The following is a 26,391-nucleotide window of genomic DNA, read 5'->3' as shown; positions in this document are numbered from 1 at the left end:
TCCCAAAGGCAAAATCCAGCTGCCGGGATGTTTCTTCTATTCTAAACCAAGCTGATTTCTTAAATTTATTGATCTGTTTTTACTAGTGCTGAAGAGTGACTGTTAATACTGAAAATCAGATCCGTAATGTCATCTTTGGAATAATTCACGTCCTGAAAATGAAGTGTGAGCTGGAGCTGGTTGGTAGATCAAAGCCCAGCAGTGTCTGGGCTGGTGAGAGGCAGAGAAGCCAACGGCAGAGCCAGCAGGACACACACAGAGACAAACACAGCTCTCGTCGACTGGTTGCAAATGAAGTGGGTTATTGTTTAGTTAGCGAGTCCCACGGCACTGCTGTGGTGCTTCTTCTCAAATCCTGGTGCCTGGCATAATAATGCATCTGTTTGAGGTGTAGAAAGAATTTACATGAATATCCAAACAAAACAACTCTTTGGAGAGCATTTAAATGAGAAAAAATGAAGAGTATGTGGATCAGGACATGACTGAAAGCTAGTAAGGAAGGGACAAAAGATTATTGAGGAGCTGTGAGATGTGACACATAAATATTTCAATAAAGCCCTAAATTATTTTTTTTTTGTTTTGCTATTACTCAAAGACCCCAATTTTGACCAGTTAAGAGCTCACTTTTAGGTAATTGGAGCCCACAGTTATTTGCACACTCAGTGATTCACCTGTCTGGGAGGGGCAGAGACACATACGTGCAGTCAGTTCTCCTCATACAGCTTGAAAGGCTCCAGTGCTGCTCTTCTGGGGATTTGACATGAAAGCTGCTTCATTTCCTTACAAGATTTAAGTGCTGCCTTCAGATATACGTGGGGCTTCTTGCTGAAGTTCTGCTTCTGCAGTTTTGAGGTAGTAGAAATCCTCATGGATTTGTTACCTTCAGTGGTGTGATGTAATTAACAGGAGCTGAGATCCAGCCCTTAAGGGATTCTTAAAATTTTAAGCTAATTTCAGTATAACTTTCAAGCCAGTGACAGATAAAATTGAATTCCTGCTTTAGGAATACGGAGTGGCTCTTTTTGTTCATCTTATTCCCATATTCTTGTAATCCAGTTGTGCATGAGTTGGCACATCAGAACGAATCCCACAGTGTTGATTGTTTCTGGAAAGGGATGGTGTGTGTTGACTAAGAGAAAATACTGAATTATTAAGTAGTTTTCTAAATATGTTGCCTGTCAGAATAAAATTAATGAGATGCAATTGTTACACTGGGGCTAAGACCTGAGATTTGTGGATGGAATAGAAATTACTTTTATGTAGAACAACAGCATGAGTCTATGAAATGTTTCTGTTCAATAAAACCCTTGCTGAAGTCGCCAGAATTGGTTTCCCAGTGTATGGGAATGCTTTGTTACCTTGCATTGAGTTTTTTCAGCAGAAAGAACCTAAATTTTATCTAAAGCATGATGTTCAGAAACATTTTCTAATTTGTAAAGACAGGCCCATGAAAGACTATTTTATTTTCGTATATTATTTTAAAGATGGGGACAAATAGTCTTCGATAAAAAGCATTGTGTTAGAGGCTACAGATGATATTGGGAGTGGAGGGTTTCATCATAAGATATCTGCTCTAATGAGCAAAATCAAGCTTGTCACTGGCCATTGAGACTCTGGATGCCTTTTAGTGCCTACTGGAATTGCCATTTTGTTGGTCATATATTCTGTGGTGCCTCGGGACTGTTACTCATTTGCTCACATTAATGCACAATTTCCATTCTGCTTATCCTTTAGCCTTATTTAGAAACATCACATTGTTAATGAGATTGCCTGGCAAGATGGTACGTGGTGTTTGGAACTGCTTCTGGTTCTACTGGGAATCTCGGCTGCCTGGCAGAGGCACTGCTGTAAAAAACATACAGGAGATTAACCAGAATTAATTTACTTGCAAGGCTTAAGGTGAAGAAGAAGTTTTTCTTTAGATCAAAGGCAAGAGCTGTTTTCAGGTTTCCTTTTGTTTTCCTTTTCTACATAGGACTTGCTGTCTTCTGGGATCATTTGGGCATTTTCATCTGACTTTGTCCTTCTGCTGATGGGGCCCTTCATGGGGCCCTTTCTGGTTCAGTCAGGGGTCCTGGGTACTCATTTTCAATGTGCCACTGGGAGCATTGTGTAGTTGGGAAATGGTGGAGCTGCTGGTGGCTGTTGTGGGATGGCACAGTGAGCATCCCTGCTCCACAGGGGCCAGGACTGCTGGTTGCAGGCTCAGCCCACTGGAGCTTTGCATTCCAACCATTACCCCTCAACTCAAGGGAGCTCACCACTGACAGCTGTGTTATTTTAGAAGCATGACTTCCCCCTATCCCCTTGCCAGGATGCTTTATGTACTGGTGTAATTATATCAAAGTATGGATATTTGATGGTAGGGAATAGCATCTGTAAATTCTCATTTGTTTGATGACAGAATGTTGGAAAGGCCTGACAGTGCCATGCTAATCACTGTATATATTTAATAAAAGTGGTCATGTGGTGTCAACTGAACATTAAAATCATATTATTAAATATGGATCAGTGCAAGCTGCTAACTGCTTTTTATCAAGTTATATAAACATGATGCATCACATAATTGTATTAAATTTCAGTATATTTAACAATTAATCTTCATTTAATTAAGACTGCAATTTTGACAACCTTTCGTTTAGTGATTGCTGTAGACCTTTGAAGCAAACCAAATGCTTGTGATTAATTAATTAATTTATTTTCACTGCTTTTCGAGAGGATATGTTTCAAGGAAGCACCTTATAAGGCAAAAGCTGGATAAATCATTTAAAGTCTGTGTGTAATTAAATATTGCCCCAACCAACTGATCTGGCTTTGAAAGCATCGTGCTGCATTACAAGTACATGAGTGTCTTTAGTTTTATTCTCTGAAACTTCTTGTTCCCAGAGACTGTATGGTAAACAAGCCCATTCCTACTGCTTAGGGAGTAAGTGCAGAGCTACAGAATTGAAGAAAGCTTTATTAATCTCACCTCTGGCCCTTCAGCCTCATTGATTTTTGACATGGCTACTGGAAAACCACTGGCTTTTTCTTAATTCACTATTCCTTCAACTTTTTTTTTTTCTTTTGTAAGAAATTTATGGCTGAAACTCTATGGGAGGAATTTAGTGAACATTAAAGAAACCGTAATTTAAATTATGGAAGAAAGGTAATAAATCACTGTGTTTGGTACTCAATCTGAACTTCATCTCATTTAGAGGCCTTTTTCCATGTTGACAGAATTAAAATATTAATTTGGTTTTCAATTATTCTCTTTCAGCTGCACTTTATGTTTCTGCCTTAGGTTTTTATAGATTTTGTCACTTTAAAAAATGTACTACTAAGGACGGGGTTTTAATTATCTGATTTCCTTTTCCTTTTAAACTTCCAGACTGATTTTCATCTAAAGATCGTATCTACCATGCATTTGATTATTGGATGTAGATTAATCATATGGAGATATTTGTATCATCTGTCTCATATGTTGGAAAATGACATTCAGAAATTAGTATCTGCTGCTCCTCATTTGGAGTTATCCCATTTGGATGCAATACAGCTCAGGTGAGCAAATCCTCTCTGTATGCCCCACTGCTCTGTGGTCATGGAGCTGGGCTGGGAAGGGGTAGTGGTTTTAGGCAAAATTAATTCCATTAAAGTTAAAGACAATTATACAGGATAAAGTATTTCTAGATCTTAAATCTCCAAAAATAAAAGCATGTGCCAAAGTCATACCTCATTGTGATAAGACATGGATGGTCTTAGGAAAGCAAGAAGGATTATCCTTCCAAAAAGGCCTTGCCCAAAGAGTTCCTCAGGCAATACACTCTCTCTGTGTTTCCCTGTGAACTGTACAATCCCTACATTTCCCACAATTCAAAAAAGCAACAAAGGAACCTCTTTGGTAGGGTTTTGCTGTGGCCAACCCTTTGGTCTTGTACAGCCACGAGTAGTCTCTTGCTCTGCAGAAAGTGGACATCTCTTCAGGTGGTGCTACTTTTAGTCTTCCCAATAAATAAATTATTCCTTGAGAACTAGGTGTGATGTAAATCACTAAAGAAGTCCAGTTCTTCTCTTTGGCAGACAAATGGGATGACTCCACAAAGGAGTTGCCCCTGCAGCATCTGCTGCAATGTGATGGTTGATTAATTGTCTTCACATTCTGTGTTGGTTTATGCTGTTTTAGTGATAAAAGACTTTTCGTTCCACAAAAAATGGAAAATGAAACATTGCCAGTTGCATGTGATGTAACAGTTGTTGATGAACTTGCAGCTGTTGTGTCTGGTGTCAGAGCCCGGCACAATCTGTGGAGGTGGAAGATGGGAGGGAAAGAGGTGAGATACAGGATGATGACATCATTTTTAGCTTAATGAAACACACTGATTGTAAAGATTTCAGTCACTGCCAGGCTGCTCTGCTTTGGAGGATCCTGTGTGCCCGGGATGCACTCCCAGGGTCTGAAATACAGGCTTGGCTTCTGTGTCCCTGATACTAATTCCACACATAATGAAAACTTCTTAATTAGACCTGTTCCACAGGAGCACTTACTCTCTACTTAGGCAATGAGTTTTCTGTAAGTAAAAGTGTAGTACAATAATTGTGATGCATGATGGGCGTGTTTAGATAACCCTCCTATTATTTTAGGAAGTGCAGTACTTCAAAGAAAACTTATCCCAAGGTGTCCCTTAAACTTTTCTTTTGTGTTACCCTCTGGATTACTCTCCTATCTCCTTCCTTTGATATGTTAATCCAGTCATTTTTCCTACCAGAACTCACTGCTCCTCTTTTTTTTCTTTTTTTTTCTTTTTTTTTAGCTGTAATTTAATTTTGTGGAGAGTCAGTGCTTATCAGTCTTGTTTTGCTATTTGACAATTTCAGTGACCATTTTTATTCTTTGAAATGAAAGTATACATACTGTTCTGACTGACTTTTGTGTTTACTAGTCCATTATGTTACCATTTCTTAACAGTTTCTCTTTGTTTTTTTTTGAAACAGCAGCACTTGGTTTGAGTTTGAGCTGTTTGGATCTTATGATGCTTCAGCATAATTAAGAATCTCCTGATCCCAGAGGGTTTTGACAGGCTCTCTTCTAGGCACATACTTGCTAACTTTGAAACTTTAACCAAGATTAGTCAAATTTACCCCCAGTTCATGAAAACTTGACTCCTGTGGGAAACAAATGCTTGTTAAATTTGAAGCATGGCCACAAATGAAGCCTTTAGCATTAGGTGCTTCTGCTTCTTAGCCAAATGCGTCACCTGTCAGATTTCACCAAAACTTGTGCAGCATATGAGATCTGACTGGTTTTTCATCAGCTATACAGCAAATGGTAATGAATTAATTTACAACTCATTATTTAAGCCCTTTGAGCGATAGCTTTAAATATCCATCTACTGTTGTCTGAAAAATTAAGCACGCAGCTCTGCCACCCGCGCGCAGTCCGGATGATGCAGATTCTGCACGGCTGTGGTTGCCTCATACTGAATTGTAAAAATCTAATTCTTTATCCCTTTCTTACTCAGCAGAAGGCTGATAAACCAGATTTGGCTTTTTTGTGCTTCAAATTTAGCAAAAGTCATATGGTTTAGCAGGAGCTTAATTATATTTATTGACAAGTTCAGTCAGCTTTTCCAGTGCTTTTTTCCCCTCATGGCACTGCAGAAACATGGTGGCAGTGCAGCTGAAAATATCCCTGCTCACTTCCTTCCTAGCAGGCAATGTGCCCTTATAATTACGATGGTGCCAATGCACTAATATAATAAAGCTTTAGTGACCATAGAAGAGGGGAGGAGGGAAAGCCCGAGTTTAGAAGTTCATTGACCTGTGGCCTTTCATGTCACTGCAGTGATCTCAGTGAGGTGCTGATGGCTGGGGACTTGAAGGGTTTGTGTAGTCACAGTGGTGACTGAAGTGTAGCACGTTAAATCAGCTTTAGTGGATACCAGTGCCAGTGTGTCCATCAGCGTGGAGTCACCTCCCTTGGCTCTCTGCAGGTTTGTTTTCATGGTGTTGGTGGCATTTACCTTGCTCTGTATTATTTTACTGATTTTGATCTTTACTGTTAGGGTGGTGAGGCCCTGGCACAGGTTGCCCAGAGAAACTGTGGCTGCCCCATCCCTGGAAGTGTGCAAGGCCAGGTTGGATGGGGCTTGAGCAACCTGGGATAGTGTTAGATGTCCCTGCCCACAGCAGGGGACTTGGAACTAGGTGATCTTTAAGGTTGGTCCTTTCCAACTCAAACCATTCTGGGATTATATGGTTCTATAATACTCATGTATTTAACAATACTTTCCAGCTTGTTAGAACTGTACTGTGTCTTTGCCTCTGGGCACTTGAATAGCAATTAACAGTATCAGTATGTAATGAGGTACTCTATATTGGTTGAAAGAGAAAGTCCTTCTTTTCCAGTTATGTGTCTAAATAACATCAAATGAAATTCAAACCTCTTGGGTTATTGGGTTTTTTTCCCCCCACTCTTGTACTTTGTCTTGGAGTGAGTGAATCTTGTTGTCCAGGGATTATCACTCATGCTGATGGAATTGGGTGTCTGTGATGCGTCAGTGCAGAAATTCTCCACTGAATATCTCTTTGTAAAACTGACTCACCATCAGAAGCCAAAGTTGGACAATCCCTGAGCTCTGGGAATATCTTGCCCTTGCTGAACCACATCTTTTTGGCTGGAGCTAGCTCCAGGAGCCAGCTGTATTCAAAGGCAGGGAAAGTTTGCATCTGGAGGTGGATTTCAAGTCTTATCTATGCTTGACTTTTTTTTTCCCAACTCCTCCATAAGCTATGCTATGCTACTGAGCAGTTGCTCTGACAGGCAAGACAGAGATTTTGTAATTAGGAGCCTTCCATCATATGGTGTCCCTGCTGCGTTTCATTGCCAGCTGTCTTCCCGGGGCTGAGGAAGCTTTGCCTTTACCATGCTTCACACAGCATTAAACTGTGTAGAAAAGGCTAAATATTGTAGGCCAGATGCTGCTTTCCCTTTGCCTTTTATCAGCCTAGAGAGTAATTTCACTGCTGGGATGGCTCTTTGCTCGTGTTAACTGGTGCATGTCTGCAAGAGGCTCCTGCTCCTCCTTGGTCCTCCTGGTCCTCTGGCACAGGGAGGACTGTCGCAGAGGTTTGTTTCCTCTGTGAGCTGATTGTGTGGGACCACCTTTCCTTTTTAATTTTGATATCTTTTGGTGAACTTCATTCCAGTTGCATTACAAAGGCCGGCAGAATATATATTGTATTTTTTCTTTTATTTTACTTTTTTTAATAATATTTTTTAAGAAATCCTTAAAACAGGAATGGCAATATCTTTTGTCATCATTTACTGAGACTGGAGCTAACCTCTCTAGTTATTTATCTAATAAAACTGAAGCTTTCTGAGGTGTCCACAACAGCAAGAGCATTCTTTGAAGTTGAACTCCTCCTCTCCATTTCCTTCTCCATTTCTATTTGGAGTTGCTCCTTACCCACTTTTATCCTGCGAGGGAGGAATTTTTTGAGCCTGAAATGAAGAAGCAGCCCCTAAGGGGACTTTAATACAGAGAGGTTACAACTCAGACAATAATTTGGGTCAATTTAAATGGCATGTGGGTGTGGGTTTAAATAAATAGCTTTAACCTTTAGCTTACTGATGGAACTGAAAATAGACACAGGGTTGGGCACATTGGAAGAAATGTACCATTGCTACCAGCATTACTTTGAATAAATAGATCTCTCTTCAGAGCTGTCAAACCAGCACCTTTGCCAGTAAGAAGTAATAACATATTTCTTCTTTTTCTTTTTTTAACCAACAGCCAAGTCTAAAAAAAAGCTCTTACCTTTTTTTTGTGTGTGTGTTTTGCTTTTCACAGACCTGAACTTTGCAGTTCTCTTTTATCAGCGGGACTTTTAATAACATTCATAGTCTTCGTAATTATTTAATTACCCAGTTACATCTGTATGTAGACTTTCCCTAACCAGTTATATCCTAAAGGCAAGAATTAGAGCACATGTTGATCTTTACTCAATGTTTGCCCTGTTTCAGCCAGGAACTCTGTGAACTGCTTTTTTCCCCCGCCTATTATTTGTGGCTCAAGAACTAGAGAACATCTTATGGAATTATTTACTTAGTTTAAAGGCCAGAACATGGTGGATATGCTTTAGCTTAGTAATAGTCTTCTGTAGTCTGAGCTCTATCACCACAGTTGCCCAGATAGTAGATGAGAACTAGGTATGAGCTCCTGTACCTTGCATCTACAGGAGGAGAGTAAAATTACCAGCAGAACTCCTAAGCTCACATACAAACATGTACCCAGTGAAGAAATATGAACTTCATCATTATTTTAAGCTCCTACCAATATGAAAATCTCATCCAGAGTATTGTGATGAGAAGTACGTATGTGGCAGCTGCTCAAGGTTGTTCACAAAGAGTTGATTTAAAATCAAAATTTGCAGTTAGTTGGTAGAAAGGAAAGAGCAAGTCGTTCCTTTTCTGAGGGGACTTAAAACCCCTTTTGAAAATCAAATAAAACAAAGAACTGCACAAAGCAAATGTTATGGAATAATTCTGTCATTATGTATCAAAGCTGATGGATGATGCTGTGGCACTAAATAGCAGCATTGTAAATGTTTGTTGCATCCTGCAGCCTCAACCCAGTCAAGCAGCTGAGAGCCCTAGCAGCAGTGCATGTCTCCCACCCTTGGTAATGATGGAGCCCAGCAGCGCGGAAATTGCCTCGATAAATAAGATGGTGATAAAGAACTACCAACTTAAGATCTCGTAAAGGCAGTGAGATTTCTTGGTGGAGTACAAAGCTATTTTCAGCTGCTGATTTGCTCCTGTAGCATAAATGTAGGCATGATAAAATATGCAGATAATGTTTCATAGTAACCATCTGATATCTAATAATGGCAAAGAAAAACAGAGTCGTAAGTTTGGTGTGGGCTACAGTTTTAGTACCGTTTCCTTCTGCAGGTTGTTACTACTGGCTATACCTGCTGAGTAGCAGATAAATGATTGCAAAGCATGCCAAGGACAAATAAATGCATTTTCACCTTTTATGTTTGCATAGATTGTTACCCCCTTACAAACAGGTTGCAGCTTTATGTTCTGTAAAACACACTGCAGTGTCGACCCTACGTAACTGCGTCACACCATGACAGGATGAAGCTCTGTGGGAAGATGTTTTGGCATACATTTCCATAATGAAACACCTTAAATTTGCTTATGCAAAACAGATTGGAAGTGATTCACTAATGTGTGAGCAAATTTTGCAAGGAACCTTTTAGAAGAGCAGCACACTGGCCGTGATCTTGTGATATTTTGTGGGTATGGGAGGAGCTGTGGAGTTGCCAAGGCAGGGGGACAAACTGTGACAAGGTGCCACTAGGGACAAAAAACTCAAGAGCTGAAGTCCAAAGGGCTGGACCTGATTTCACAGCACTGAGACCATTCAACATGCAATGGTAAGGACTGAAAGGGAGATGCTTGAGAGAGGTAGAGAAATTCTTTCTTTTCAGGTTATCTGGTGAATCAAGATGAGGAGGAAAATAGACCAGGTGGTTTAGTAGTTGTGCAACTGTTTGCAAAGGTTTGTCAAACCCTTCCCTGAAGCATCTGCTTTTGCTACTGTCTGATTCCAGTTTATGGTCTAAACAGAGCACTTGTCTGATCTGCTATGGCAAATTACAAATTCTAAATATCATATAACATAATCCATAAGGACACAGTGATATCCCCTTTAAGGTGTTTAACTTCCAGGCCCTGGGCACTTTCGTAGTTTTACTTGCATCCCTTTGAGACTTCTGTACTGCTTGTCAGTGGAGTATTCAAGGATCTGTACAACTAGGGAATACTGGCTACAGTGAGCACTGAAGCCAACCAGTGTGTTATCTTCATCCGTAATTCTTGTATTAAAAGTGGTCACAGTCTGTGTTCTCTTGGTAACAGCAATATTAAACATGCCCCCAGATCTGTGTGCACGTGCACAGGTGTGTACATGCAGGGAACAGTCTGCTGTCTGTGTGCACAGATGGAGGGCAGTTTGATATGTGACATGGGCAAGTGTGAATTTTCAGTTATCTGTGGGGAGTATCAATGCATGTGTCTTGTGTGTGTAGCTGTAATGAGTTAGCACAAACAGCAGAAAGGTGATATTGCAGAATGCCCTTGGGGGGAGTGGTACACCCTGCAGTGACAAAACCTGTCCTGGCTACACCACCTGATGTGCAGAAATCATCAACCACTTGCCCTCTGACACTGAGAGCTGGGTTGGGATGGGAAGGGTGAATGTTGGTTATTCATGTAACAATTTGTGTTAAGTAAGCACTTTCCTGTTCCTTCCTTTTGATCTTTTTAGATACCCTAATTATGAATACAGTCTTGACAAGGATGATAAAGGGCCTCAGGGGTTATAAAACAGGAGGTGAGGTTAAGAAAATTATTTTTATATTCATTAGAATAGAAGAGATTAAGAGGGGTCATGGCCAAGGTGTACAAAATCCAAAAGGTATTGAAGACAACATGATGCCACCAGAATATTCAAGAGAGAAACTGTGAAAATGGGGTAAGTGGAGAGCAGCTGAAATTTTGATTGAAGTTGGTTGTGGGACATTTTTGCAAGGGTATTGCTCTTGATGAGAAAAATAACTTATGCTTATCAGTGGGCTATAGGGAGACAACTTAGGACACAGATACACTGATGGTCAGAAGTACAGGATATATCATGTATCTTCTTTTTTAAGTGTCTGCACAGGTTGGGTTTGGGCAGAGGGTACTGGATTAACAGAAAGATTGACCTTTGAACTTTTTTGGGATATAAGCTGGAGTGCAAAATGTTGGGAGAGGAAAAACCCCACACATTCATATTAAAGATGCTTTGTGTGAATTTATTATTTAAAAAACAGTGCTGCAGAGCTGAGGCTTTTGGGGACTCTACTGCACAAAGACTAGATAATTTCAGGGCAGTAGCACAGCAAAGAAACAAGACCTCTGATTAGTTCTTTATCCTGTGTGCCCCTGTTTCCCACTGCCAGGACAGCACCAGGAGCTTTTCAGTAATGTGTGATAGTACAAACCTGACAAACCAAAGATATGTGGCCAAGAACACCACCAGTTGTGCAGCTACACAGGCTAAAATCAAAAGGACCTTGAGGCAAAGTCAGTTAGAGCTATAAAGGGTTTTGAGATGACTTACAAAAGCACTGGAAGTAAGAAGAAGGGAAAAGTCCATCAGGAAGAAAGGGAAGCAAATAAATGGACTAGACAGAGAAGACAGAAATACCAAATGCCATTATTTTGTGCTGCACTTCACAGAAAGGTTAATAACTGTGTCAGATCTGTAACAGCATTCCCTTTAACAAGGGGTTACGAGCAAAAGCAAGAACAAGATAAGGAGTATTTAGGTAAGTGTGATATATTTGGGTCAGTGTGGCCTTATAAAACGTAGCCACCAAAGTATTTACAACTCTCAGAAGCTTATGGAGAATAGGGCAATTGTCAGAATTCCGAAAGAAGGCAAACACAGTGCCTGTCATCGAAGAGGACACTACAAGGGAAACAGGTTTTTAGTTATCCAGAAAGATACAGAGCAAATTATTGAACTGACCTCTGAGCACATACCTATGAGCAGCACATAATAACTGACATGCTTTAAGCACAAACTAACCTAATTTCCTTCTCTGTTTGACTAATACAAAAGAGAGGAGGAAAACAGAAGCACTTTGTCTGGAGCCACGAGTCTGATGCTTGTGTAAGCACCATGTTCTCATATCTGAGAGAAAGCTGAGCTCAGACTTGTGGCTGTCAAAATCTTTGATCAGTGGATCAGTAGATCTGTTTTAGCAGACCTGCATATTCCTAGGTAGCAAGGATTTCACTGCCCAACAACTAGCACTGGCTATACACCTGGCTTTATTGAAATCTAAGGGCAGTTTATTAATATTTAACTCAAATGTTATTGGGCATTTTAGCCATGGGGTGTGGGAATGCATTAATGAATTAGATTAGTTGTTTGAATGGTGGACCAGAAAGTACATTTCCCAAGTGTGGATGAGCCACAGTCATTAAAAACCAAAACCAGCTGTACATACAGAATTGCTGTATGGAGACCACTGATTCAGGAGAGCTCAGGGGATGTTGCTGTGGACCCTGAATGGGGGAGTGTCAAACAGAAGCTGCAGTGACCTGGTGTTCCCACACAGTATAGATGACACTGGAGGGAAGCAACTAACCCAGGACTAGTACCACTAATGTTAGTCTGGGGTTTACTGTGCTGAGAAAATGCTGCAGCTTTACTGAATGGAAGTAACCTGGGAAGGTCAGACAGACAGTGGCACGTTGGGGACTATTTCAGAGGAGCTGCTTAAAACTGAGTTATGGCTTCTTGCTACCAGACTCAAAGGTGTGCAAGCAGGGAGAGAGTTGCCTTGATAACAGAAGCAAAATTTCAAAATCTGTATGATGTGGAGGGATTTGCGCACTGGTAAATCCAGTTGTGGTCCTGATTTAGAAAAACAGTGAAGCATCTGCTTAACTTTTTCTGACAGGTTTTACAGGTGCTAAAAGCTCTTCCCTGAATGAATTGCTTTGCTGAATTGAGACCCAATCAAGCATATGCTTGTGTTAGGGAAAGGATATATGCAGTGCATAAATTCTCTGAAGGGAGTGGGGAATATACATTAGGATATTTTTAAATACCTATTTTTATAAATGCTTTCTCTGAATAAAAAATGTGTATATGGCAGCATACTCCTCTTTGCTCTCTCTCCACCATCCCTTTCCCCAGTGTATTTACTATGAAAGAGCTTTGCCGTGGGCAATAGCCTGTACTGCAGTGGAGTATCACATATGGAAACCTTATCTAACATCATGCAAAAGTGTGATAGGTGGGTGGAGGATGGGAAGGTAGAGGTAAACCTTTAAAAAGTTTTCTTAAAGATAATTCTTTTTAAACACTCCTCAGGCTTTTCCATAGAGATTGCAGAGTAGGCATTCCAGCACTTTAGGCAAGCACTGGATTTATGCTCTGTAATAAATGTACCCATAGGGTGCTGCATTGTTGTAATCGTAGTGAATGACAGTAAAATTAGGAGAATTAATAATAACCCAGCTGGAATAATTTAGCACTGTGATAACTAAACTCTAACCTAATACTCAGCGTCCTGGCAGAACTATTTACGAAGCACATGGGATGTGAGAGTCTGAGGGGAATCTTCTATAGAAAACAAAGAGAAACCCTAATCACAAACAAATGCCATAGCATGTCATTAAGAGGATTAAGTGGCTTGAAATTGATGTCTAAGGCATTTTGGTTGATTGTTGCTAAAAATACCACATGCTTGACAATTATCTTCTGTTTGCCCTCCTCTCTCCTGCTAGTTGTCTGTCACACAGTATTATTCTTGTTTACCACCCCTACCTCATACCAGGGTGAGGTTTGCTGCTTCGTGCCAGACCTGATCTGGAATTTGCAGTCTGATGTGTTGGCACTGGTTGGTGCCAAACCATAAATACCTTGATAATAGCAAGGGAGAGGCCAGGTTCAGCATACACTGGGCTGAAACCAAAATGGAACAGCACAAAACTTCTAGAGTTAACATTAGCTTATTCTGTAGCATTTTAAATAAAAAGACTCAGGTTTCAGTTTCAAATATTTCATACATTGGAGTTAATAAAGTTCTAAAAAATTTTAACTTTGGGTGAAGCATTGTACAAATAAATGAGTTTTATATAGACTTGAACTCATAATAGCTTTCTGAATTATTAATATTTCTGACAGTTTGACCTTTGGACTAAGTAACAAATTTTTAAAGTTAGAAAAACTTCCTCCTCTGCCCTGCTTAGTGAATCTTTGCTATTATCTCATTGAACTGTGCTTTGTTGAAAGGAAGATGCAATTTAGGGAAGTCAGATATTTCTGAGACAAAGCCTTAAAAGTGGTGTCATTGTATCTCAGTCTGGACATGGAGCCAGAGGTAAGAGCCTTCATGTCCAACCTGCAGCAACCTGCCATGCAGTCTCCATGATGTTTTGCATGTGTATATGGAATAGCCCCAGCTTCAACCTGATTTAACAATCTCACCTGAAATATCAGCCCATGTCATTTTGGGGGCATTGAATTAAACTGTCAAAAAATCTGTCTTCAACATCACGGGTTGAATGTGGATGTTAGTAAATTCTTCTGGCTCTTGCCACTTCTGTGTCTTGTACCTATACTGTGCTGTGTTTCTTTTGTATTTAGAGAAAATTGGCACTGAGAGATACTGGCATGTCTGCTCTGTTAGCAAAAGGATCAATGTCCTGCATAATTTTATAAAAGGCAAAGATCTGTTGTATTGTGATGGGAGCTGCATGTGGACAAAGAAGTTTTGGGGTTTGTTTTTTTTCCCTTCCTCTTCATCAATTTTATAATAATAATATCATCAACAACAGCAATAATAATTAAAACAACTGTATGTCCTGCATGCAGCCTTCTGCATCTCATCTTCTGAGATGTTGATATTTAAAGCCAGATGATTTTTTCCCCAAAACAGAGGTTCACACCTTCCACATTGCTGGGCTTCAGACAGGAGCAGAGGATTTGCAGGAAAAAAATTAAGGACAGCAGAGTTTTAAACTGTGGTTCAACCCGTTCCTTCTCACATGAGATGCCAAATCCACTGACCTACTGCCTCTCTTTCATGAATGCCTCTGTCCTTCCTTTGCAGTATTATTACAGCATGATTGGAAGTTTAGACTGTAATCTGGACCTAACCATCCTGTTTTGAGGACACCCATGTAAATAAATATTGAACATCCTAGTCAGTGTCTCCGTGAGCGCTGTCTCAGGGCTGGCTCTTTTATTTGGATTATCTTGTGCACTCTGCAGACCAGTTAGTAGTAGACCTCAGTCAAAGAGGACTTTCACCCAAGCCTGAGGAAAACTGAAGGTGACAGCAGTGCTTCCTGTCTCCTGCTAATGGCCGTGTTGCTGCAGCTCTTTAGTAATCCCATCACCTGCTGGGAAAGTCATGTATTTAAGGAACATAAGCAGGAAAGGATGGTATCTGCTTGGTGCTGGGCTTGAAAGACATTGCCAAATGGAATTAGAATTTGTGTCTAGACAGCAGTGAAAATTAGCCTTTCATCATACATCAAGGTAATATACAAATTGTTCTGTAAACATTAGTAACTTAATTGTATTACTTTGAGGATGCATGCATAAATAAACATTGAATATATTTGTTATCTTGCAAATGGAAATGAAGCTAAAATATTAGTGAGGGTGGAGATTCCTCACTAATATGTGTTTCATAACAACTCTGCTATTGTGACTGTGAGCTGGATTATTTTGAGTTACTGTTTCCCTTTTCAGTTGATTTAACCCAGTGTAATCCCACATTCAGGGAGAGTTTGGATGACCAGGCAAGATGCAATCTTCATAAATTATTACAGACCAGTGAAAGTTCATCATTCTGCATAAAGGATTTTGAGGGCAGAACAGTAAAGGAACTTACTCTAAGTCACAACTGGCATATTTATAAAGGAAAAAATAAAATCTTTTGAAAGTACTATATGTAACAGACTATAAATGGCAGAAATTTAGTTGTATATCAGAGGAATCTATTAAACACACACAACCTGCTGGGAGATACTTCAGTATCACTCCTGTATAAATCAGTTCATAAACTCGTTTTTAATTTTTTGGCAGACTTACGAAGCCAATTACTCTGGTAATAAATATTCAGCTTTAATGGGCAAGTAAATAATTAATGTTATTGCCTTTGTAAATTTAGCTTTTCAGTTATAAATTAACATAATTAAAATAGTAATGTTTCAGTACGCATTTAACCAACCAAATCTAAATCAAGCAATTAAACTGTAGGTTTTTCACATCAAATGAGTTGAGTTTATAATGATACAAACTGTGGGCATAAATTTGTTTTTCATGGTCAGATTCATTATAAAAACATGAAGGAAAATATTCTGTAGTGGGTGTAATCAAGTATATTGTTTGAACAACCATTAATATATACTTTAATTACTTTTTGTTGTCCTTCCACAGTGAAATAGGAAGGGAAAAGCATCAGTCTCTGACACTGCAGTAATTGCCTGTGTATAATTGTAATGGCCACTGTAAAATGGTTGTGACATCTCTTTGTTGTATTGATTGGATAACCACAATGCACAGTATGGATCTGAAAAGGTAAAAATTACTCTGTAGTCATTAACTTTTGCAGACTCCAGTCTGACTTACACAAGCTGAGAATTTGATCATCCGCTTTCCTTTTCTACTTACTGTTTCAGATTTTTTGTGATGGGCATATGCCATCCTCCCATGTCAGCCTTCAAGCTTAGTGAGCAATCAGAGCAGTAGTGCTTTTCTTCATAAAAACAGATGACTTAGTGGAAACATGTAGCTATTTGCACTCTGAATGCAGGTCAGAGCTGGTGAAATTCAGCCCTTTCAGTAGCTGTTCCCAAAGAGCAGAGCATGTGGCTGTAACTTCAGGTTGGATCAAGACTTCAGGAGGTTGCATCAAAATTTCTGAATTTGCTTGTGAGAGACAGTTAAGGAGTGTCTGAAACCATATGACTTCTGAAGCTCAGAAGCTTCAGGAACACCAGGCTATATGAACTTGGACCTTTCTCTATTATTTTTTAACTGAGAGTTTCACAAGAGCATTTCAGTTTGTACGAGTGGTGTCAGTTTGTGACTCTTAAAAAGACTAGTCTTCATTAGAAATGGGAAGAACTCAGAAGAAGTGACTAATGTTCATGTACAGACACATAGATAGAAACTTGAAGTGTGAAAATTTGGGTCTGGTCAGAGAAGTCCTGAAAGCTCCTACTGAAAAGCCAGAGCTGTAGACATTTATAGTCTTGCAGCCTTCACAGATTATAATTTATCATGGGCTGAGCAGTCTATTTATAGCTGTTCAAAATGTTTCTAAGAACAGTGTTTTGCAAACTGCCAAAGGTTTACAGATTTGTAATGAGAAGAGTTCCTCGATGCACAGGCTTGCCCACATCCAAACCTGCTCATTGACATTTCTACAAGCTGTGATTTCAAAGTCCTTTCATGTCCCCGAAACCCATGGGCAAATTTATCCCTGGTAAAAGCCCGCTGAAATCAGTGAAGTTACACCAGAAATAAGTTCAGGTCAATTAATTTTATTTTGGTGGTGTTCAAAGTGTTTGCAGTGCTATGCAGATAGATAGCTATAGGCTTTTTTCCAGTATCCAATTGTTTAAGCTTTAGTGGTTAAAAAAAAACCCAAACAACCTTTGAGCTGAATTTTTGCTAATTGGCTAAATACATGCAGAACTGCAGTATGGTTTTGACAAAGATATTATTTTGGGTTTTAGAAGGACTTTAGAAAGAGTCAAAGCACTCTAAACTTTTATGCACGGTATTTGTGGGTTCATATTTCCAAAGAGATTTTAATTGAACACAATTACTTGCTGCCATAATGAACTGTGAGTGGGAGAGTGGGGATCCAACCACCTGGTGGCACAGGCAGTTGTTATGTGAGCACTGCTCTGTGTGTCAGTGTGCATCTGTAAAAGATCAGTGATAAGGCCAATTTCTATCTCAAATGCTGCCCTATTAGGAATAGTTTTAATCTGTATTTCATTATTGCACTTTGGCTGTGTCTAGATTTAGGTGGGGTCTGCGCATGTCTTCTTTGCCCATGATGACTAAATGAGCCTTTTCATCTCATGCCAAGCTCTACCTGGGTTTAGTGACATATTTCTGGCTGGGGTCTGCTAATCATGGGCTCCAAATGGAGTTGGCAGTCTTGAGCCGTGTCTGACAAGAATCAGCTTATCTTGTAACAGGGTTATTCTAAACTCCCTTGCATTTGATGGTCCCCTTTTAGCTGCTTTGCTTTTCAGCACAAGTCGAAAGATTGCTCTGAGCACCTGAGACTGAAGGCAGTTCAGACACTTGTTGTTCAGGCTGGCTCTGCTGGGTGCTGTATTTCTGCTCTGTTCCTTAGGATTTACAGCACACCAAGGAAAGCAGCCTTTACCAACAGGAACAGTGTGACGCTGCTTTATTTTATGGGTGCAGTATTTCAGATAGTTTGCTGACTTTCTGTAAAAGTCCAACAAACCTGCTCTCTCCGAGAGCAGACAGCAGGAGGTGTTTGCGTGGGTGAACTCAAGATCTTGCTCATGTGGAGTCTGAAAAGAGATGTGTGTGTGTGCATTCAGAAAGGGGAGATGACGTTAGGGAAGTCCTGATTTGCAATTGCAAATGCATTGGTGGCTGTGGACCAAAAGGCAAACTTCTGGGGCTTTTTATTATTGTTATAGTCCTTTTTAACTTGCTTCAGCTTCCTCCAAACTCCTGACACTTCTCCTAGGAAGCTCCTCCATGATGCTGTGCCAGGCCCCAGCATGATCTCTTCTGTGTTCTCCTGCTCTGTCCTTTGTGTGCTGGTGACTGAAATTAAAGCACTTAAAGGCTCTAGAGTTTTACCAGACTTTTATGCTGGTTACCAGCTCTAGTTCAGTTTATTTTTCTCCAAATCTATGATCCATGTAGGAAAAATGACATTTCAGAGGTTGGTGTTTTTCAGGTGTCATTGAATTTGATATACTTTCCAGGCTAATGTATCAGGTGTCTGCACTGAGAGCAGTGCCTTTCTGTGTCATTCATAGGCTTTGTTGACTCCTACCTTTCCCCTGGGTTGTAAGAGTGTAAAAGTAGAGATGTGGGTGTGAATTCCAGAGTGACAGCACATTGTATATAATTTATCCAAACTTTTTGAAGCTTGCAAAATTACTAAACCCAATTGTTTTTCCAAATACAACTGAAGTCGGGTTAAAACATCATAGGAGAATCATGTTTTAGACTCTCAGGAAATGCAATAGAGATTGAAGCTATGTTTGGCTTTTAAAATCAAAAGTTTGAAAATAATAACCTGAATTTATAATGGAAAACCCTGCTAAGATTCTGGCTTGACAGCTGACTGACAGCTGTGTGTCCTCAAGGTGCCAGAGAATCCAATATACTTGTATTTTCTCTAGCATTGGGTATACCAGCTTATCCCAATATGTTCCACAAAGATAAACAATAACATTACATAGTTAAATAACTTTAGAGATAAGTAACTTAAGCAAAGGACAAAAGGCTTGCTTAGCAATGACATTTAACAGTAGATGGAGGTGTATATGCATTTAGTTATTAATTTTCCAACAGAAAATAAGTTACAAGTGGCAGTAACACAAAGCAGAGTATCTGTGAGCAGTGACAGATTAGGGCAGCAAAGGCATTTTGACCTGTCTTAATGCAGGCAAGTCATAAAGCTCACTGATTCCAGTGAGAGTAGAGTGCAGCCAGTGCCAGAAATGTTGGGAAGTTTTAGCTGAAGTGTTCAAAGAGTGAGTCCCTGAACCAAAATAAACAAACTAACAGAAAGTTAAATTAAAAAAAAAAAAAGGCATAAGGAAGGTAAAAGCATATCTGAAGAAGATTCAGAGAAGTCAGTTTTGGGTGACAAAATACAAATGCACTGAGTTCAAATGAGATTAAAGTTAATAGTGGTCAAGTTAATACCTTTGATACAGAGAAAGAGAAGTAGAGTGTATGTATAAAAAGCTTATGCTCTAATGTCCTGATCCTGTAATAGGATCCATTTATGTGCTATCAGCTGTGGTAAAGAGATCCAAAGGTATTTGAACCTTCCCATAATGAACAGTGCTCTTCATCCTGGAATGTACCTGAATTATAGAATATAGAAAATACATCCCAGAATAGTTTGTGTGCTTGCTTTGCATGAGTAGAAGTTTATTGTGGGATGGCTCAAAAAATGTTTTTTCTCTAGTTAGTGTAATTTATTATGCATTGTTGCACATACTGATAAATTTTGTTTTCCTTGTGCTGGGATTTTCATAGCACATTCCACCTCTGTGATGCTGTGGTTGCAGAGTGGAGCCCTAGCCTTGGGAACACCCTGGCAGAGGTGTGCAAATATGTGAGCCACAGGAGTAGAACTGAGGCTGAAAAAGAGATAATCTGTCCAAACTTCTGCAAAACAGCTGACCCTGGCTCAGTGAAAAGGGGATAACAAGATAAGGGAAAAGAAAGGCATGGACTTTGCCTTACCACTGAGTTAAGGACTCTGCCATCCTAAATTTGGAAATGAAGCTTTTTAATGAGTTTGGAAACAAGTTACTGCTGATGCAATGCACTTGGGGCCAGAGGAACACGCTTCAAATTTGCAAAGAAGAAACCTGACAGAGCCAGTTACTCCCCACTCAGTGTGAAAGTAAGGCTTGTAGTCTGACTGTGGTACTAAGATGAGTGATGGGATTGTTTTCTAGTTAGATTCCCATTTTGAGTTTGAATAAGAGGAAATCCAGTTAGATATTGTTCTATCAACAAAGGTTGTATCACACAGTTGCCTCTGGTACAAACCTGTCAGCTCTTGTTGGGAGAAATGGGTTCATTTCTTTACTTGATTATTTTGATGATCTGACCAGTTAAGTGCAAGCTGTTTGCTATTCACTCTCTCCTAAATCTGGGAAGTGAGTCGAGCATTGCATCCCCCCTCACCACCACCCTGAAATGTGCTTCCAACCCTTTGAAAGCATTATTTGACAAGGACATATGCATTGCAATAACTTCATCATTGCTTTCAATTGAACTGACAGAAGAAACAATAATCTCATGAAAGAGCTTCAGTACAAGGGCAGATGTAAACGTCTGAGTCTAAGGAGCCCAAGAGATCTTATTTTATAGTCTAACCAGACTGTAGTAGTAAGAGTAATAATAATAAAAACACTTAATAGTATAATGCAGTCTTGGCAGCTGGAGAGTTAGACAGTAGCCTGCAACTTAATGCTTTTGAACTTGAGAAGCAGCTTTGGTTAAAACATGCCTGCTGAAGGAAGGAGCTTATATTATTTGAAATTGGGCGTATTTCCACTGCACTTCTTGGATTCATTTCAGAAAGTATTTACTCGTGTGCAACAGCAGCAAAACCTGTGCAGCATTTTCTAACCCACCAAGATATTAATTACACTCTTGAACCTCATAATGTAATATTGATACTATTATGATGGGAACATTTCCTACAACAAGCATGATTAACCACTTATTTCCTTTCTCATGGATACTGTTAGTTTGTACTTGGATGACAAAAAACAACACTGATCTTCAGCGACATCACAGTATTCCATTATATTAATCTCAGTCAATGTATTCTTTATTTTATTACTGCCTGCATTCTTTGATTGAGTTAATTTCCCACCCCACCACAAGCCCCCACCAAGTTTCTGATCGTGGATGTTATCATTTGAATTGTAGTTCTATTTCACTATTTATTTTGTTGGCAGGGAAGGGAAAAAAAAAAGCCTCGAAACAGCTGAGTGCCAGTAGTGCTGGAGACTTCTGTTTTATTTATGTTTTGTACTGAGCCATCGTGAATGATGAAGCATGTCTGGGGCACGGCTGTGGGCAACACTCTAAGTGTTATAGTTGGAAAGGTGCCAAAGTTGCATTGCTTCCAATTTTTTACCATTAGCCTTTCGGAAGAAGGGATTCGAAGTCTCATTTTGTTCCCTTCTTCACCAGTGTCACCTTTACACTAAATTAATGTGAGATCTTTACCAGAGATGGAGCTGACAGGATGAGCTGTTGATCCCACGGCATTCTTGATGTGGCAGGAGCGGAGGAACAGATCGTATAAACTGCAGAAGCTGGCTTCCCTCGGGAAGGGGGCTGTGAGGAGCCAGGGGCATCCTCTGAGGTAACAGAGTACCCCTGCTTTTTGTGGTGGGACTGTGCTTAAGCCATTCTATCCTGGAGCTCAGTAGGAAACAGTGAGCTTGATCCAGAGGATATGGCAAAAAGCGGCAGTTGTTCCCTTCTCAGCTGTAAGGGGACTTGTGTCCGAGACTGTAATTAGAAAGTATACCTGCTAATGAATTGGTATAATCTCCTGCTGTGTTCAGAGCCTGCTGTGGGATCTTTTTTCCTGCACTTGCAGAGGCGGGTGACCTTGTTAAATACTTAGCAGAAAAATGTGTTTTCCCTTGCCTGTTTCACAGCCTTTCTTCTGGCTCTACCAATGGACCTCCTCTCTATTAGTTGAAAATATTTACCCAAGTTTAGTTTTAGAGAAAAAGGGAAGTTAGGAGACTATACATGAACACGTTCCGTGTACCTGAATGTGTCATACACATCTACATGAATGCACACACATGTGGAATTCTGATTTCTTAAGGGCCACACTAGGAGTAAAAATAAAAGAAATTTAACAGTTTGGCAAGGAGTTACGGTTTCAATTATTTTTAAGTAATCAGCCTCTTTAAATATTTAATCTTTTCTGTGCCCAACTAATTTATTCAATTGCAGTTAGGTACGTTGTAATTAATTTTTGATGAGACAAGTTAATACTAATTTGAATATCTACTACACTGCAATATTTGCTTGCAAATATGTTGTTTAGCTTCTAGATACCTCTTTTTGCCCTTGATGAAGTTGCATGTGCTCACCAATATTGTCATATGTAGCCACAAGGTCCAAGCTGCACCTTAAGCTGTGTGACACACCAATATGAGGATGAGTGTGCTGGGTCAGAGAGGAGCCCAGATGGCTCCTGTCCTCACCCCAACAGTGATTAATGGCTGATGCCTAAAGACAAGTATAAAACCAAAGATATAGCAAGGCTTCCTAGGAGAGAGCCTCCCAGACTTCATTGATTTGTGGTCTGGAAACATCTCAAGATAGAAATGGTGTCTTCAGATTTAATATTTGATCTTATTTGTTACATCAAAAGTATATGGTTATTTTGTATAATTCATGCTTTCCATCAGTAAAGGACTGAGACTCCTCCAAGGGAAATACCCTCTTTTTACTGGAAAAATGTCTTGCCTGCCTTTTCCGATTAATGAGAACATTCATAGGCCAGCTTTTGTGACTGGAAGACTGATCTGATACTACTTAACTATGTTAACTGAATGTAAAAATCTGAAGTGGGATAATGAAAGTAATTTGCAGTTTGTCAGTGGTTCCCTCCACGTGTCTGATCGAAGACTAGTGGGGGAGCACAACTTAGAAACATCACAACAAAATTGTGGAATTTCTTGTGCATGGGGCACTTCTGTAAGTTCAGACTTGGTTTTGTTTCAAATAAAAACAGTGCTGGCTCCTGTAGCAGCTGCAGACTGAAATGGATGGGGTTTTATCAGGGATCATAGAATCATAGACTGGTTTAAATTGGAAGTGACCTTAAACTCCCCTGGCACCTTTCACTAGACCAAGTTTCTCCAAACCCTATCCAACCTGACCTTGAACACTTCCAGGAACGGGGCATCCACAAGCTCTCTGGGCTACCTGTTCTCACTCTGCAGTTCTGGGGCAGTCCTGGGGCTCTGAGCATGGGGAGTTGCTCCATCAGCCCACCATGACCTTGACCTTTTTCACCCTTCAGGATGGCTGCTCACTAGAGCTGCTCAGACTCAAGGAGGTCTGAGAAGCATCTCAGGAGCTCTGTGAAGGGTTCTCCAGGTTCCTTGACTGTGAGAGGAAAACCAATTGGACAGTGACCACCAATTCAGTAGTGGCTCACTGAGTGTGAAGGGTTTTTTCTGCAAAATCAGGCAAGTTTGGGCAACAGAACTGGTATACTTTTTTTTTTTGTCTCATTTTTTCCATCAGAAAATTCTGAGCCAACACAAATTATAGCTCATGAGGGTTTTCTTGCATTTATATTTTGTGGCCTTCTACCTTACTCTGTAGCTGACTAGGATGGTCCCTGGCCTACCTCCCTTCCTCTGTATTTGTGTGATACACATCATCAGTGTGCAGGAAGCACGTTGCATTCAGGCTGGAGCATCTGCACTGCACTGCTAACTGGAAACCTGGCCAATAATTTAATTTTATTATGTTACCCCCATCTCTGTTGTACCATGAAAGATGGGAATGGTGCGTTTCGTCATGATTAAAGTTGTTTTCCCCTCCATGTCCACACCTCCCATTACTTCTCATCCTTCACATTACTGCATGTTCGTAGTACTCTGTGCTTTCAGTCTGGATCAGGTAACCACTTGGCAGCACCAAGGAAGAGGGTGGCTTTGTTTTTGTCTTCTCCAAGAGCTGGAAGTGCGTGCTCCTGCCTGGGCTGGAGTTTATGGTGCACCCAGCAGTGCAGGAATTGAGAAGGTACAAGAACTCTATGTGCATACATAGCAGCATATTAAGGCAACTTACCAACTTCTTACCATAGAGATTTGCCTCCAGTGAGCATTGGCCAGCTGTACTTCCAAGACCTTGTCTTTTCCAACCTGAGACCAGGCTCCTGCACTCAGCTTGCTGTAATGATGTAGTCCTGTTACTGTTACTTCTGCTACTCAGCTCAGCTGATGCTGTGGTTAATGCACAAAAATGTAGTACTGATTTTCTTTGTGACTATTCTGCGTTACAATTTACGAGTTGAAATGAAAAAGTAATTGTAGCTGTCGTCTCCAGAGATAAAATCCCTTAAAAGCAGTAGAATTAGGTCTTGCTGCTGCCTGCAGATCAAACTACTGCAGCATCAGCCATTTCTGTACCCATAAGTCATTCAGCAGCCTTTTCAGCTGGCAGTCCGATTTTTCATGGTTAGCCTAGAAGAGGACAGGAACTGTGAAGGTCCACTTTTGTCCTTCATATCTGAATTCAAGAGAGGCAGAAAGTCTGCAAATGTGTACCAAGAAATGCAGGACTGGGGTCTACCACCGTGACTCCTGTTGTGGGTGTCTCACAAGCTGTTCCACTTGTAGAGCCTTTGGGTGTGTATGTAACATAAACCACTTAATATGAGTTCCAGCAAAGTAATTAGTGGTAAATAAAGCGAATGTATTTGATGGTTCTGATCTGTGTGACCATACTTGCTATGTGGATTTTTGGTAAAAAAGCGAAAAAAAAAATGTATGTTTGTGTGTATGTATATAAAGGCAACTTTATATGGTATGATTTATATGATGGTAACTTTTGGTATGCACAGTTTCACGTGCTGATTACTGAAATCTTCCTTCTTGCAAGCCCAAAAGCTAATGTGTTTTCCAGATAGGTATAACCTGTTCAGGGGTTCAGGATTTTTTGTGAAGATGGAATGGGATTTTGTGGTATTTTGAGCTGCCACAGGCTTTTTCCTGTATATCTCTTATTTTATTCCTTGTACTTTTTTTTGCATTCCTAGGCAAAGTTAGAGTGTGTTCATGGCTGCTGAGTTAATCCTAGGAGGGAACCTCTGAGTTTGATTTAAGGGCACAAACCACATAGTCTGGGTGTACCTGACCGAGGGTGGTCAGATCCTGCTCTTTCCTCAGTCCTCACCTGTTTTGTGCTGCTGTGCCTGGTTTTGCTTCACAGGTTGTGTTATCTGGCTGGGGGAAGGATGCTCCTTTGACTGTTTTCCGATATGCCAAGGATTAGGGATGAATATTCGAACTTCTCAGTGCCTCTCCGGGGCAGCACTGCTGCCAAGTGATCGTCTCCATTGCTTTCTTCTCACCTGGGTGTCTGCAGTGAGGCTCCCACATCTGTGTTCAGTGCCAGGATCTGACCTCTTGAAAACACTGAGCACATTTAGCAGTGACAGTGAGCTAGAAAACATGGTGGTGCTGAGCCCCCTGGGCCCAGAAAACTCCAGGACATTCACCTGTCTTGACAATTGCACTGGAGGCAGAGCACTGGCAACTGCTGTGTGTTGGGTGGACACTCCCCACTTCCCATCTGCTGTAAACTCCTAAGCTTTGAATTCCTTGAGTAAGAGCCGTTTTAATGTGCGAAGTATTAAGACTGAGGTGATGTCTCTGCTTTTAATATGAAAGTCCTGTTATTCTTCAGAAATGCTATTATGAATTAAAATATTCCCTATGGGAGAAGTACATTACTTACTTTTGTATTATGATATTGGACTGGAATAAAAAGCAGCCAGGCTGTCATTCATTTCCTGGTCTAGGGACACTGTAAAAGTACTGTAAAGCAAGAATAACTTTGCACCACAGTTCTTGAATTCAATGATTGCCCTCTGAAGGTGCCACACATGATGGATTGTCACAGGCTTTCTGTCCTGCCTTGACATTTCATTCCTATCCAGTGTTGTCTTGTGTTCTGCTCTGAATCTGCCAAACAACTGACCCTAGAATAAAATGCCACACCTTCTTCTCTTCCCCTTTTTTTGAGCAGCGTCTTCTGCAGCTGAGGCTCTGAAATACTGGAGGACACCGCATCTTCCTCAGGGACACAGGCAAAGGAGAGCTGGAGCCTCTGGGGGGCTCAGAAAGGAATTGCAGTTGGTGGTCGCCTGAGGAGCTTACCTTCACACCAATGTTGCTCTGAAACAAGTTGTGTCCAACATTCAGGTTTGGTAAGGTATGTATTTTTTCCCCTGCTTTTTAATTTTTGCTCTTTTCTGAATGACTACATACGCGGAAAACAGAACATTAGCAGC

The 26,391-nt window shown here is 40.4% G+C and overlaps 1 protein-coding gene across 8 annotated transcripts in view; it reads left to right on the top strand.

Moving 5' to 3' along the window:
- SGCD (sarcoglycan delta) overlaps positions 1 to 26,391 on the top strand; it is a 327,833-nt gene that overhangs the window by 95,544 nt on the left and 205,898 nt on the right. For all 8 annotated transcript variants that reach the window (XM_051793456.1, XM_051793457.1, XM_051793450.1 and 5 more), the window contains one exon: positions 26,127 to 26,312. The gene's annotated coding sequence lies outside the window, so the exon portion shown is untranslated. The remainder of the gene's footprint in view (positions 1 to 26,126; positions 26,313 to 26,391) is intronic.

This window comes from Manacus candei, unplaced genomic scaffold (genome assembly GCF_025592945.1).
Source record: "Manacus candei isolate 608988 ecotype Guabito, Panama unplaced genomic scaffold, ASM2559294v1 h1tg000037l, whole genome shotgun sequence".
NCBI lineage: Eukaryota > Metazoa > Chordata > Aves > Passeriformes > Pipridae > Manacus > Manacus candei.
Note: the sequence above shows the minus strand (reverse complement) of the source record. Positions and strands in the feature narration are given on the sequence as shown.